This window comes from Triticum aestivum, chromosome 7A (assembly GCF_018294505.1).
Source record: "Triticum aestivum cultivar Chinese Spring chromosome 7A, IWGSC CS RefSeq v2.1, whole genome shotgun sequence".
Taxonomy (NCBI): domain Eukaryota; kingdom Viridiplantae; phylum Streptophyta; class Magnoliopsida; order Poales; family Poaceae; genus Triticum; species Triticum aestivum.
The window spans coordinates 722276737-722289486 of record NC_057812.1 but is presented as its reverse complement, the minus strand read 5'-3'; positions in this window follow the sequence as shown (position 1 = coordinate 722289486).

Sequence of the window (12750 nt, the reverse complement as noted above, 5' to 3'; positions counted from 1 at the left end):
TTGTCGATAACCCTTAGCGACAAGCCGAGCTTTATAGATGGTCACATTACCATCCGCGTCTGTCTTCTTCTTAAAGATCCATTTATTTTCTATGGCTCGCCGTTCAACGGGCAAGTCAGTCAAAGTCCATACTTCGTTTTCATACATGGATCCTATCTCGGATTTCATGGCTTCTAGCCATTTGTCGGAATCCGGGCCCGCCATCGCTTCTTCATAGTTCGAAGGTTCACCGTTGTCTAATAGCATGATTTTCAAGACAGGGTTGCCGTACCACTCTGGTGCGGAACGTGTCCTTGTGGACCTTCGAATTTCAGTAGGAGCTTGATCAGAAGTATCTTGATCATTATCATTAACTTCCTCTCTAGTCGGTGCAGGCACCTCAGGAACATTTTCTTGAGTTGCGCCATTTTCCGGTTCAAGAGGTAATACTTCATCAAGCTCTACTTTCCTCCCACTTACTTCTTTCGAGAGAAACTCTTTCTCCAGAAAGGACCCATTCTTGGCAACAAAGATCTTGCCTTCGGATCTGAGGTAGAAGGTGTACCCAATAGTTTCTTTTGGGTATCCTATGAAGACGCATTTTTCCGATTTGGGTTCGAGCTTTTCAGGTTGAAGTTTCTTGACATAAGCATCGCATCCCCAAATTTTTAGAAACGACAGCTTAGGTTTCTTCCCAAACCATAATTCATACGGTGTCGTCTCAACGGATTTCGACGGAGCCCTATTTAAAGTGAATGCGGCAGTCTCTAAAGCATAGCCCCAAAAAGAAAGCGGTAAATCGGTAAGAGACATCATAGATCGCACCATATCTAACAGAGTGCGATTACGACGTTCGGACACACCATTACGCTGAGGTGTTCCAGGCGGCGTGAGTTGTGAAACTATTCCACATTTTCTTAAGTGTGCCCCAAACTCGTGACTCAAGTATTCTCCTCCACGATCTTATCGCAGAAATTTGATTTTCCTGTCACGTTGATTTTCAACCTCACTCTGAAATTCCTTGAACTTTTCAAAGGTTTCAGATTTGTGTTTCATTAAGTATATATACCCATACCTACTTAAATCATCAGTGAGGGTGAGAACATAACGATAGCCACCGCGAGCCTCAACACTCATTGGACCGCACACATCGGTATGTATGATTTCCAATAAGTCGGTTGCTCGCTCCATTGTTCCTGAGAACGGAGTCTTGGTCATTTTACCCATAAGGCATGGTTCGCATGTGTCAAATGATTCATAATCAAGAGACTCTAAAAGTCCATCAGCATGGAGCTTCTTCATGCGTTTGACACCTATGTGACCAAGGCGGCAGTGCCACAGGTATGTGGGACTATCATTATTAACCTTACTTCTTTTGGTACTCACATTATGAATATGTGTAGCATCACGTTCGAGATTCATAAAGAATAAACCATTCACCATAGGAGCATGACCATAAAACATATCTCTCATAAAAATGGAACAACCATTATTCTCAGATTTAAAAGAGTAGCCATCTCGAATTAAACGAGATCCCGATATAATGTTCATGCTCAAAGCTGGCACTAAATAACAATTATTAAGGTTTAAAACTAATCCCGAAGGGAGATGCAGAGGTAGCGTGCCGACGGCGATCACATTGACCTTGGAACCATTCCCGACGCGCATCGTCACCTCGTCCTTTGCCAGTTTCCGCTTATTCCGCAGCCCCTGCTTTGAGTTACAAATGCGAGCAACTGCACCGGTATCAAATACCCAGGAGCCACTACGGGCACTAGTAAGGTACACATCAATTACATGTATATCACATATACCTTTTGTTTTGCCGGCCTTCTTATCCGCTAAGTACTTAGGGCAGTTCCGCTTCCAGTGACCGCTTCCCTTGCAATAAAAGCACTCAGTCTCGGGCTTGGGTCCATTCTTTGGCTTCTTCCCGGCAGCTTGCTTGCCGGGCGCGGCAACCCCTTTGCCGTCCTTCTTGAAGCTCTTTTTACCCTTGCCTTTCTTGAACTTAGTGGTTTTATTGATCATCAACACTTGATGTTCCTTCCTGACTTCTACCTCTGCTGATTTTAGCATAGCAAATACTTCAGGAATGGTCTTTTCCATCCCCTGCATATTGAAGTTCATCACAAAGCTCTTGTAGCTTGGTGGAAGCGACTGGAGGATTCTGTCAATGACCGCATCATCCGGGAGATTAACTCCCAGCTGAGTCAAGCGGTTATGCAACCCAGACATAGTGAGTATGTGCTCATTGACAGAACTGTTTTCCTCCATCTTACAGCTGAAGAATTTGTCGGAGACTTCATATCTCTCGACCCGGGCATGAGCTTGGAAAACCATTTTCAGCTCTTCGAACATCTCATATGCCCCATGTCTCTCAAAACGCTTTTGGAGGCCCGGCTCTAGGCTGTAAAGCATGCCACACTGAACGAGGGAGTAGTCATCGAAACGTGCCTGCCAAGCGTTCATAACGTCTTGTTCCGCAGGGAGAACGGGTGCGTCACCAAGCGGTGCTTGTAGGACATAATCTTTCTTGGCAGCTATGAGGATGATCCTCAGGTTCCGGACCCAGTCCGTATAGTTGCTGCCATCGTTTTTCAGCTTAGTTTTCTCTAGGAACGCGTTGAAGTTGAGGACTACGTTGGCCATTTGATCTACAAGACATATTGCAAAGTTTTTAGACTAAGTTCATGATAATTAAGTTCAACTAATCAAATTATTAGTGAACTCCCACTTAGATTAGACATCCCTCTAGTCATCTAAGTATTACATGATCCGAGTTAAACTAGACCGTGTCCGATCATCACGTGAGACGGACTAGTCAACATCGGTGAACATCTTCATGTTGATCGTATCTTCTATACGACTCATGCTCGACCTTTCGGTCTTCTGTGTTCCGAGGCCATGTCTGTACATGCTAGGCTCGTCAAGTCAACCTAAGTGTTTGCATGTGTAAATCTGTCTTACACCCGTTGTATTTGAACGTCTGAATAAAACACCCGATCATCACGTGGTGTTTTGAAACAGCGAACTGTCGCAATGGTGCACAGTTAGGGGGAACACTTCTTGAATTTATTGTGAGGGATCATCTTATTTAATACCGTCGTTCTAAGTAAACAAGATGCAAAACATGATAAACATCACATGCAATCAAATAATAAACGTGACATGATATGGCCAATATCACACAGCTCCTTTGATCTCCATCTTGGGGCTCCATGATCATCTTGTCATCGGCTTGACACCATGATCTCCATCATCATGATCTCCATCATCGTGTCTCCATGAAGTTGCTCGCCAATTATTACTTCTACTACTATGGCTAACGCGTTTAGCAATAAAGTAAAGTAATTACATGGCGTTTCTTGATGACACGCAGGTCATATAAAAGAATAAAGACAACTCCTATGGCTCCTGCCGGTTGTCATACTCATCGACATGCAAGTCGTGATTCCTATTACAATAGCATGAACATCTCATACATCACATATAGATCATTCATCATTCATCACAACTTTGGCCATATCATATCACAAACCACTTGCTGCAAAAACAAGTTAGACGTCCTCTAATTGTTGTTGCAAGTTTTTAGTGGCTGAATTAGGGTTCTAGCAAGAACGTTTTCTTACCTACGTTAAAGCCACAACGTGATTTGTCAACTTCTATTTACCCTTCATAAGGACCCTGTTCATCGATTCCGCTGCAACTAAAGTAGGAGAGACAGACACCCGCCAGCCACCTTAAGCAACTAGTGCATGTTAGTCGGTGGAACCGGTCTCACGTAAGCGTACGTGTAAGGTTGGTCCGGGCCGCTTCATCCCACAATACCGCTGAAGCAAGAAAGGACTAGTAACGGCAAGAAAGTTGACAAATCTACGCCCACAACAAATTGTGTTCTACTCGCGCAAGAAGAACTACGCATAGACCTAGCTCATGATGCCACTGTTGGGGAACGTTGCAGAAAACAAAAATTTTCCTACTCGTTTCACCAAGATCATCTAGGAGTTCATCTAGCAATGAGTGATTAGATGCATCTACATACCTTTGTAGATCGCGCACGGAAGCGTTCAAAAGAACGGTGATGATGTAGTCGTACTCGACGTGATTCAAATCACCGATGACCAGCGCCGAACGGACGGCACCTCCGCGTTCAACACACGTACGGAACAGCCACGTCTCCTCCTTCTTGATCCAGCAAGGGAGGGAGGAGAGGTTGAGGGAGATGGCACCAGCAGCAGCACGACGGCGTGGTGTTGATGGAGCTGCAGTACTCCGGCAGAGCTTCGCTAAGCACTATGGAGGAGGAGGAGGTGTTGGGGAGGGAGAAGGAGGCAACCAAAGGCCAAGGCGTTCAGGTATGAAGTCCCTCCTCTCCCCCCACTATATATAGGGGTGCCAAGGGGGGGTGGCCGGCCCTAGGAGATCCAATCTCCTAGGGGGTGCGGCGGCCAAGGGGGGTTTCCCTCCCCCCCAAGGCACCTAGGAGGTGCCTTACCCTCCTAGGACTCTTGTCCCCTTAAACCCTAGGCGCATGGGCCTATGTGGGGCTGGTGCCCTTGGCCCATTAGGCCAAGGCGCACCCCCTTACAGCCCATGTGGCCCCCCGGGACAGGTGGACCCACCCGGTGGACCCCCGGGACCCTTCCGGTGGTCCCGGTACAATACCGATAACCCCGAAACTTGTCCCGATGCCCGAAACAGGACTTCCTATATATAAATCTTTACCTCCGGACCATTCCGGAACTCCTCGTGACGTCCGGGATCTCATCCGGGACTCCGAACAACATTCGGGTTACTGCATATACATATCCCTACAACCCTAGCGTAACTGAACCTTAAGTGTGTAGACCCTACGGGTTCGGGAGACAAGCAGACATGACCGAGACGACTCTCCGGTCAATAACCAACAGCGGGATCTGGATACCCATGTTGGCTCCCACATGCTCCACGATGATCTCATCGGATGAACCACGATGTCGAGGATTCTATCAACCCCGTACGCTATTCCCTTTGTCTATCGATATGTTACTTGCCCGAGATTCGATCGTCGGTATCCCAATACCTCGTTCAATCTCGTTACTGGCAAGTCACTTTACTCGTACCGTAATGCATGATCCCGTGACCAGACACTTGGTCACTCTGAGCTCATTATGATGATGCATTACCGAGTGGGCCCAGTGATACCTCTCCGTCATACGGAGTGACAAATCCCAGTCTTGATCCATGTCACCTAACAGACACTTTCAGAGATACCCGTAGTCTACCTTTATAGTCACCCAGTTACGTTGTGACGTTTGGCATACCCAAAGCACTCCTACGGTATCCGGGAGTTACACGATCTCATGGTCTAAGGAAAAGATACTTGACATTGGAAAACTCTAGCAAACGAACTATACGATCTTGTGCTATGTTTAGGATTGGGTCTTGTCCATCACATCATTCTCCTAATGATGTGATCTCGTTATCAATGACATCCAGTGTCCATAGTCAGGAAACCATGACTATCTGTTGATCAACGAGCTAGTCAACTAGAGGCTCACTAGGGACATGTTGGTGTCTGTTATTCACACATGTATTACGATTTCCGGATAACACAATTATAGCATGAATAAAGACAATTATCATGAACAAGGAAATATAATAATAATGCTTTTATTATTGCCTCTAGGGCATATTTCCAACACATTGTCCCAAAAAAAGGGGAAAGGCCAAATAAAAAAAGGCAAAAAAGGCCAAATAAAAAAATTAAAAAATTAAAAAAAATTAAAGGGACAATGCTACTATCCTTTTAACACACTTGTGCTTCAAAGTAGCACCATGATCTTTATGATAGAGAGTCTCTTGTTCTGTCAATTTCATATACTAGTGGGAATTTTTCATTATAGAACTTGGCTTGTATATTCCAATGATGGGCTTTCTCAAAATGCCCTAGGTCTTCGTGAGCAAGCGAGTTGGATGCACACCCACTAGTTTCTTTTGTTGAGCTTTCATACATTTATAGCTCTAGTGCATCCGTTGCATAGAAATCCCTACTCACTCACATTGATATCTATTGATGGGCATCTCCATAGCCCATTGATACGCCTAGTTGATGTGAGACTATCTTCTCCCTTTTTGTCTTCTCCACAACCACCATTCTATTCCACCTATAGTGCTATATCCATGGCTCACGCTCATGTATTGCGTGAAGATTGAAAAAGTTTGAGAACATCAAAAGTATGAAACAATTGTTTGGCTTGTCATAGGGGTTGTGCATGATTTAAATATTTTGTGTGGTGAAGATGGAGCATAGCCAGACTATATGATTTTGTAGGGATAGCTTTCTTTGGCCATGTTATTTTGAGAAAACATAATTTCCTAGTTGGTATGCTTGAAGTATTATTATTTTTATGTCAATATGAACTTTTGTCTTGAATCTTATGGATCTCAATATTCATGCCACAATTAAGAAGAATTACATTGAAATTATGCCAACTAGCATTCCACATTAAAAATTATCTTTTTATCATTTATCTACTCAAGGACGAGCAGGAATTAAGCTTGGGGATGCTTGATACGTCTCCAACGTATCTATAATTTTTTATTGCTCCATGCTATATTATCTACTATTTTGGGCAATATTGGGCTTTATTATCCACTTTTATATTACTTTTTGGACTAACCTATTAACCGGAGGCCCAGCCCAGATTTGTTGTTTTATGCCTATTTCAGTGTTTCGAGAAAAATGAATATCAAACGGAGTCGAAACGGAACGAAATCAACTGGAGAAGTTATTTTTGGAAGGAAAGCAACCCAGGGAACTTGGAGTGCACGTCAGGGGAGACACGGGCTGCCCACGAGGGTGGGGGCGCGCCCCCCTGCCTCGTGGGGCCCCTGTGGCTCCTCCGACGTACTTCTTGCACCCATATATATCGTCGTACCCTAAAGCTTCCAGAACGCACAATAGATCGGGAGTTCCGCCGTCAGAAGCCTCCATAGCCACCGAAAACCAATGTAGACCCGTTCTGGCACCCTGCCGGAGGGGGCAATCCCTCATCGGTGGCCATCTTCATCATCCCGGGGATTTCCATGACGAGAATGGAGTAGTTCTCCCTCGGGGCTGAGGGTATGTACCAGTAGCTATGTGTTTGATCTCTCTCTCTCTCTCTCTCTCGTGTTCTTGATTTGATACGATCTTGATGTATCGCGTGCTTTGCTATTATAGTTGGATCCTATGTTTCTTCTCCCCCTCTTCTCTCTTGTAATGAATTGAGTTTCCCCTTTGAAGTAATCTTATCGGATTGAGTCTTTAAAGACTTGAGAACACTTGATGTATGTCTTGCGGTGGATATCTGTGGTGACAATGGGATACCGCGTGCCACTTGATGTATGTTTTGGTGACCAACTTGCAGGTTCATGAACCTATGCATAGGGGTTGGCACACGTTTTCGTCGTGATTCTTCGGTAGAACTTTGGGGCACTCTTTGAGGTCCTTTGTGTTGGTTGAATAGATGAATCTAAGATTGTGTGATGCATATCGTATAATCATACCCACGGATACTTGAGGTGACATTGGAGTATCTAGGTGATATTAGGGTTTTGGTTGATTTGTGTCTTAAGTTGTTATTCTAGTACGAACTCTAGGGTTGTTTGTGACACTTATAGGAATAGCCAACGGATTGATTGGAAAGAATAACTTTGAGGTGGTTCCGTACCCTACCATAATCTCTTCGTTCGTTCTCCGCTATTAGTGACTTCGGAGTGACTCTTTGTTGCATGTTGAGGGATAGTTATGTGATCCAATTATGATATTATTGTTGAGGGAACTTACACTAGCGAAAGTATGAACCCTAGGCCTTATTTCCTATCATTGCAATACCGTTTACGCTCACTTTTATCACTTGTTACCTTGCTGTTTTTATATTTTAAGATTACAAAAACCATTATCTACTATCCATATATCACTTGTATCACCATCTCCTCGCCGAACTAGTGCACATATACAATTTACAATTGTATTGGGTGTGTTGGGGATACAAGAGACTCTTTGTTATTTGGTTGCAGGATTGCTTGAGAGAGACCATCTTCATCCTACGCCTCCTACGGATTGATAAACCTTAGGTCATCCACTTGAGGGAAATTTACTACTGTCCTACAAACCTCTGCACTTGGAGGCCCAACAACGTCTACAAAAAGAAGGTTGCGTAGTAGACATCAGGCGGGTCGCCGGCGGCCTTCACCGTCAAGCCCGAGCCGCAGGACACGGCGGGGGAGTCCCCGCTAGGGCGCCGCACCCGCAGCGGCGCCTTGACCATCCCCGAGGAAGGCCGCGGCGGTCGCATGCGCCGCGTCCGGCCGAAAACCGAGCCAGAGCCTCCCCTGCTCCCGGTGAAGCCGGAGCACCTCGCGATGGCCGCCGCCGCCGAGATGGCCATGAGGTGGGCGAGGGAGGACTACGTCCGCGAGCAGGTGGCTCGCCAGCGCCGCGCCCTCGAGGAACTCAAGGCGCGCCACCCCCGCCCCGTCCGCGAGGTGGACGGCGTCCTCTACATCGACAGCGACGAGGAGGAGGCCGGGCCATCCCGCGTCGGCGACCCTGGATAGGGCTGCAGCAAGGATGGCGGCGGGTGGCGGGGCGAAGACGACGAGGATGACGACGACGACGACGATGGCGGAGACTACACCGACTTCTACAAGCGCCTAGGCATGTAGAAGTCAGACGGCGGCGAGGCGCGGCGAGGGCGGCGTAGCTAGGCCGTGTTTGTTTTTTTATTTTATTTTGTACAAATTTGAATGAATGTCACCGAATTTGAATGAATTTCGACGAGTTTATGCCAAAAAAACGCCGAATTCGTTTAGTCCTGGGGCCGACCTGAGGCGACGACGGGGAAAGCAGTCGCCCCATGCTGAAAATCTCGCCGGTTCGCCCCAGGACGCGTTTTTTCGGCGTCTGGAGGGCCGAACGGCTGGAGATGCTCTCACGATCTCATCCGCAGCCGCCTCCTCTCTCTCGCACCGTTTCTCTCCTCCGTCTCCCCGCCTCTTCGTCTCGCCGCTGCCAACTTCCTCACGTTGGCGCACGGCTGCTACCCCCCTCCCTGTGTCGTGCCTCTTTCATCCCATTGCTCTCCGCCCGTAAAGCCAAACCAGGAGCAATCAAGGGTGAGGAGGATCGGAGCGACCTGTAGCCGCTGACGCTAGCTCCGGTGAACGCCGACGGGGCTGTGCTCCAAGTTCCCTGCTCTTCTGTCCGGCCCACAGCATGGTACGCACCCTCTATACCTTTCTTATCCCAATGTTCGATCCTCCCCCCTTCCTCAGAATCCTACTTCTTTTTTCAGTTGGGCAGTGCACTCTATGTGTTTGATGAATTGCTGACTTGCTGAGGCTTCAAGGTAAAAGGGATTTTTTTCTCAGGAATAATTAACAACTTTTCGGCCATTCAACACCTCAACATTGTTGACACTATATTAATTGGCGATTGCATTCATTGGACACATCCGTAAGTTCTGGGTCGGGAGTCAGGACTTAGCATCTAGTCCACTTACCCCCTGTTTTTACTGCAGTAGAACATGCCGCTGATGGCTTCCAACAATGATGACACTCATAAGATGTGATGCTGGGGCATATTTACATACATAGAGCTAGCATCCAATGGATCATCACCAATTTAGCTTTTTTTCCCTCCCCGAACTTTCAGTGTCAAATTGTCAATGCAAATGAAATCATGGTCCTCTATCAACAGGAGCAGTCCTCATTTAGTATTTGTAAGTTGGGGTGTATTCCTCATGATCATCCACATACGTGCACTTTTGAATAGAATTAACCCATCCCACGCTTTCCATCTGAGTGGCAACTCTAGTGTCATAATCATGGTAATCTTGCTAACATTCTGATACTCCGTATAAGGACGGTGCATGTGAGTGCTTGATGGACTAATACTCTGCTCGACCTGACGCCTGTGTCGGACAGTAAACTGAAGCAAACCGAAATGCAGTTGAGCTAGTGCTATTCTTCCGGCAGTGCATGGGATAACAATGACTAAATCAACGAATGGACCAAGCAGTAAACGTGAGTACACCTAAGAGAAGAATGCCCCCCTTCTTCTAACTACAACTACAAGACGGGATCAATTTTGTATTTAACACAAGGAGAAATAAGTATTAAACAAATCTTAACATCCTTTGAAAGGAAGGAAAACTGAAGGTAATTAATTTAGACATCTTTCTACTGGCGTAGTCCAACGAAATCGTTTGTGCTGGCACACCGTAACAGGCTTGTTGCCAGCATCAAATTGACGACAGTCGACAACTCAGTTTTAATAAAGACCATCAGAAAATCCAGCTGCCCGTAAAGAGTGCACATAGGTAGTATATTTTTACAAAAATACATGTTTATTGCTAATAAGCACACAAGCAATGTGGAAAACAAGTACACAAAGAAATGATGGATTACACGCAAAAAACAAATGATGGATTGCAAAGGCTGGATATCCAGCTAACTAGTGATAGCTGGAAAAATGGAACTCTTCAAGTTGATGCGGATAGTTTCTCCAACTTCACGGCAGGACTATTTGGGTGAGTAGCAAGATGTCTCTCAAACTCTATCCTGAATTGCTCATCATTTGTACCCTTGAGCAAGACTTCCTTCAGTTCAGACAGATTATTCAGGCTGGCAAGCTGACATGATCCACTTGAGTACTCAATCTCGAGCAGCTCAAGATTTTTCATCGACTTTGATCCAAAGGATACTTGTAAATTGCTGGATCTGCAACCAATCTCAAGGATCTTCACTTTTTTGAAGGTGTCCAGCTGCTCCCGGCACATCTCGGCATAAAAATGGAGCCTGCTATCCGGAAGCTGCTTCACACGAAGGCGTAGAATGCACAAGTTTGGTAGCATGGCAAGGGACTCAATGTCAGTCTTCTCTAAAGAGTCCATCTCCACATCCAACTTCTTGAGCTTGCTAAGTTGGCCCTCAAGTAGAGGTAACTTGTCTTGTAGCCCATGCAGTTTAAGACTCTGTAGGTTCTCCCAAGGCAGGGAGATGCCATCCAAGGAACGTTGATTTCCCTCTGCAAGCCGCACTAACAAGGATTCCAAATGCACGTGACCTGAGATTGCAGAGAAGAAGTCCTCGCTGTTATGCCTATTGATGCCAGACACACCAAGCTTGCGCAATTGAGTGAGTTTCTTGAGCTCTTTCACAAATGCTTTTCCCCCAGAAGCAATGACATTGACAACACCAAGTGTATGCAGGGCTGTCAATTTTCCAATCCCTCTAGGAACCTCAACACCATGTAGGGCACGACGTCTGCACAACTCTAGCAAGCTGCGGGATGGGGCAGGTGATGTCAATGCTGAGATGGTAGTGCCAGCTCGGATATACTGTAGCTTCTGTAACTTCCCGATGTTCTTTGGCAGTCTGGCTATGGAGGTGTGCCTCACATCCAGAGTCTGGAGCTGCCTAAGCTCACCCAGTGAACTAGGCAGATGGGAGATCTCACTACATCCTCGTAAGGAGAGAAACTTGAGGCGGCGCAGCCGCTTCACCATCTCAATAAGATCTTCATCCTTTAAACCTGATGCATCCTCCAGATCAAGAACCCGAAGCAACCTCATACTTTTGGAGATGAAGAATGATTCCCACTTTCCAAACACTGTGAGCGACCGTAACCGTGAGAAGTCAATGCTATCGAATACAATTATGTCTCTGACCCAATTCTTCAATATGATAAGGTGACGCCCTTTGCGTTCGGTGGTCAGGACACAATTGGGCCCAAGTTCAAAGACAAGGTTCTCTTCCATTCTTCGCGAGACGATGTACTCGCGGATGAAGCCATTGACCTGGCACATCACTATCCTTGTGTCACTGAATGCAGGGGTGACTAACTGTGGCATCTGCTGGACTACTATAACAGGCTTCTACAAGCGCCCACTAAAGGTAAGGCGCTTGTAGAAGTCGGTGACTACACCGACTTCTAGGCCGTGTTCTACAAGCGCCTAGGCATGTAGAAGTCAGACGGCGGCGAGGCGCGGCGAGGGCGGCGTAGCTAGGCCGTGTTTGTTTATTTTATTTTATTTTGTACAAATTTGAATGAATGTCACCGAGTTTGGATGAATTTCGACGAGTTTGTGCCAAAAAAACGCCGAATTCGTTTAGTCCTGGGGCCGACCTGGGGCGACGACTGGGAACGCAGTCGCCCCACGTTGAAAATCTCGCCGGTTCGCCCTAGGACGCGTTTTTTCGGCGTCTGGAGGGCCGAACGGCTGGAGATGATCTCACGCTCTCATCCGCAGCCGCCTCCTCTCTCTCGCACCGTTTCTCTCCTCCGTCTCCCCGCCTCTTCGTCTCGCCGCTGCCAACTTCCTCACGTTGGCGCACGGCTGCTACCCCCCTCCCTGTGCCGTGCCTCTTTCATCCCATTGCGCTCCGCCCGTAAAGCCAAACCAGGAGCAATCAAATTTGAGGAGGATCGGAGCGACCTGTAGCCGTCGACGCTAGCTCTGGTGATCGACGACGCGGTTGAGCTCCAAGTGCACTGCTCTTCTGTCCCGCCCACATCATGGTATGTATCCTCTGCCTTTCTTATCCCAAGGTTCGATCCTCCCCCTTCCTCAGAATCCCACACTTTTTCTTTCAGTTGGGCAATGCACTCTAGGTGTTTGATGGATTGTTCACTTGCTGGGGCTTCAAGGTAACGGAAGGCATTTATCTCAGGAATGGTTGACTATTTTTGGTCATTCCACTCGCCAACTCTTGCACACACGACTACACAAATTAACGATT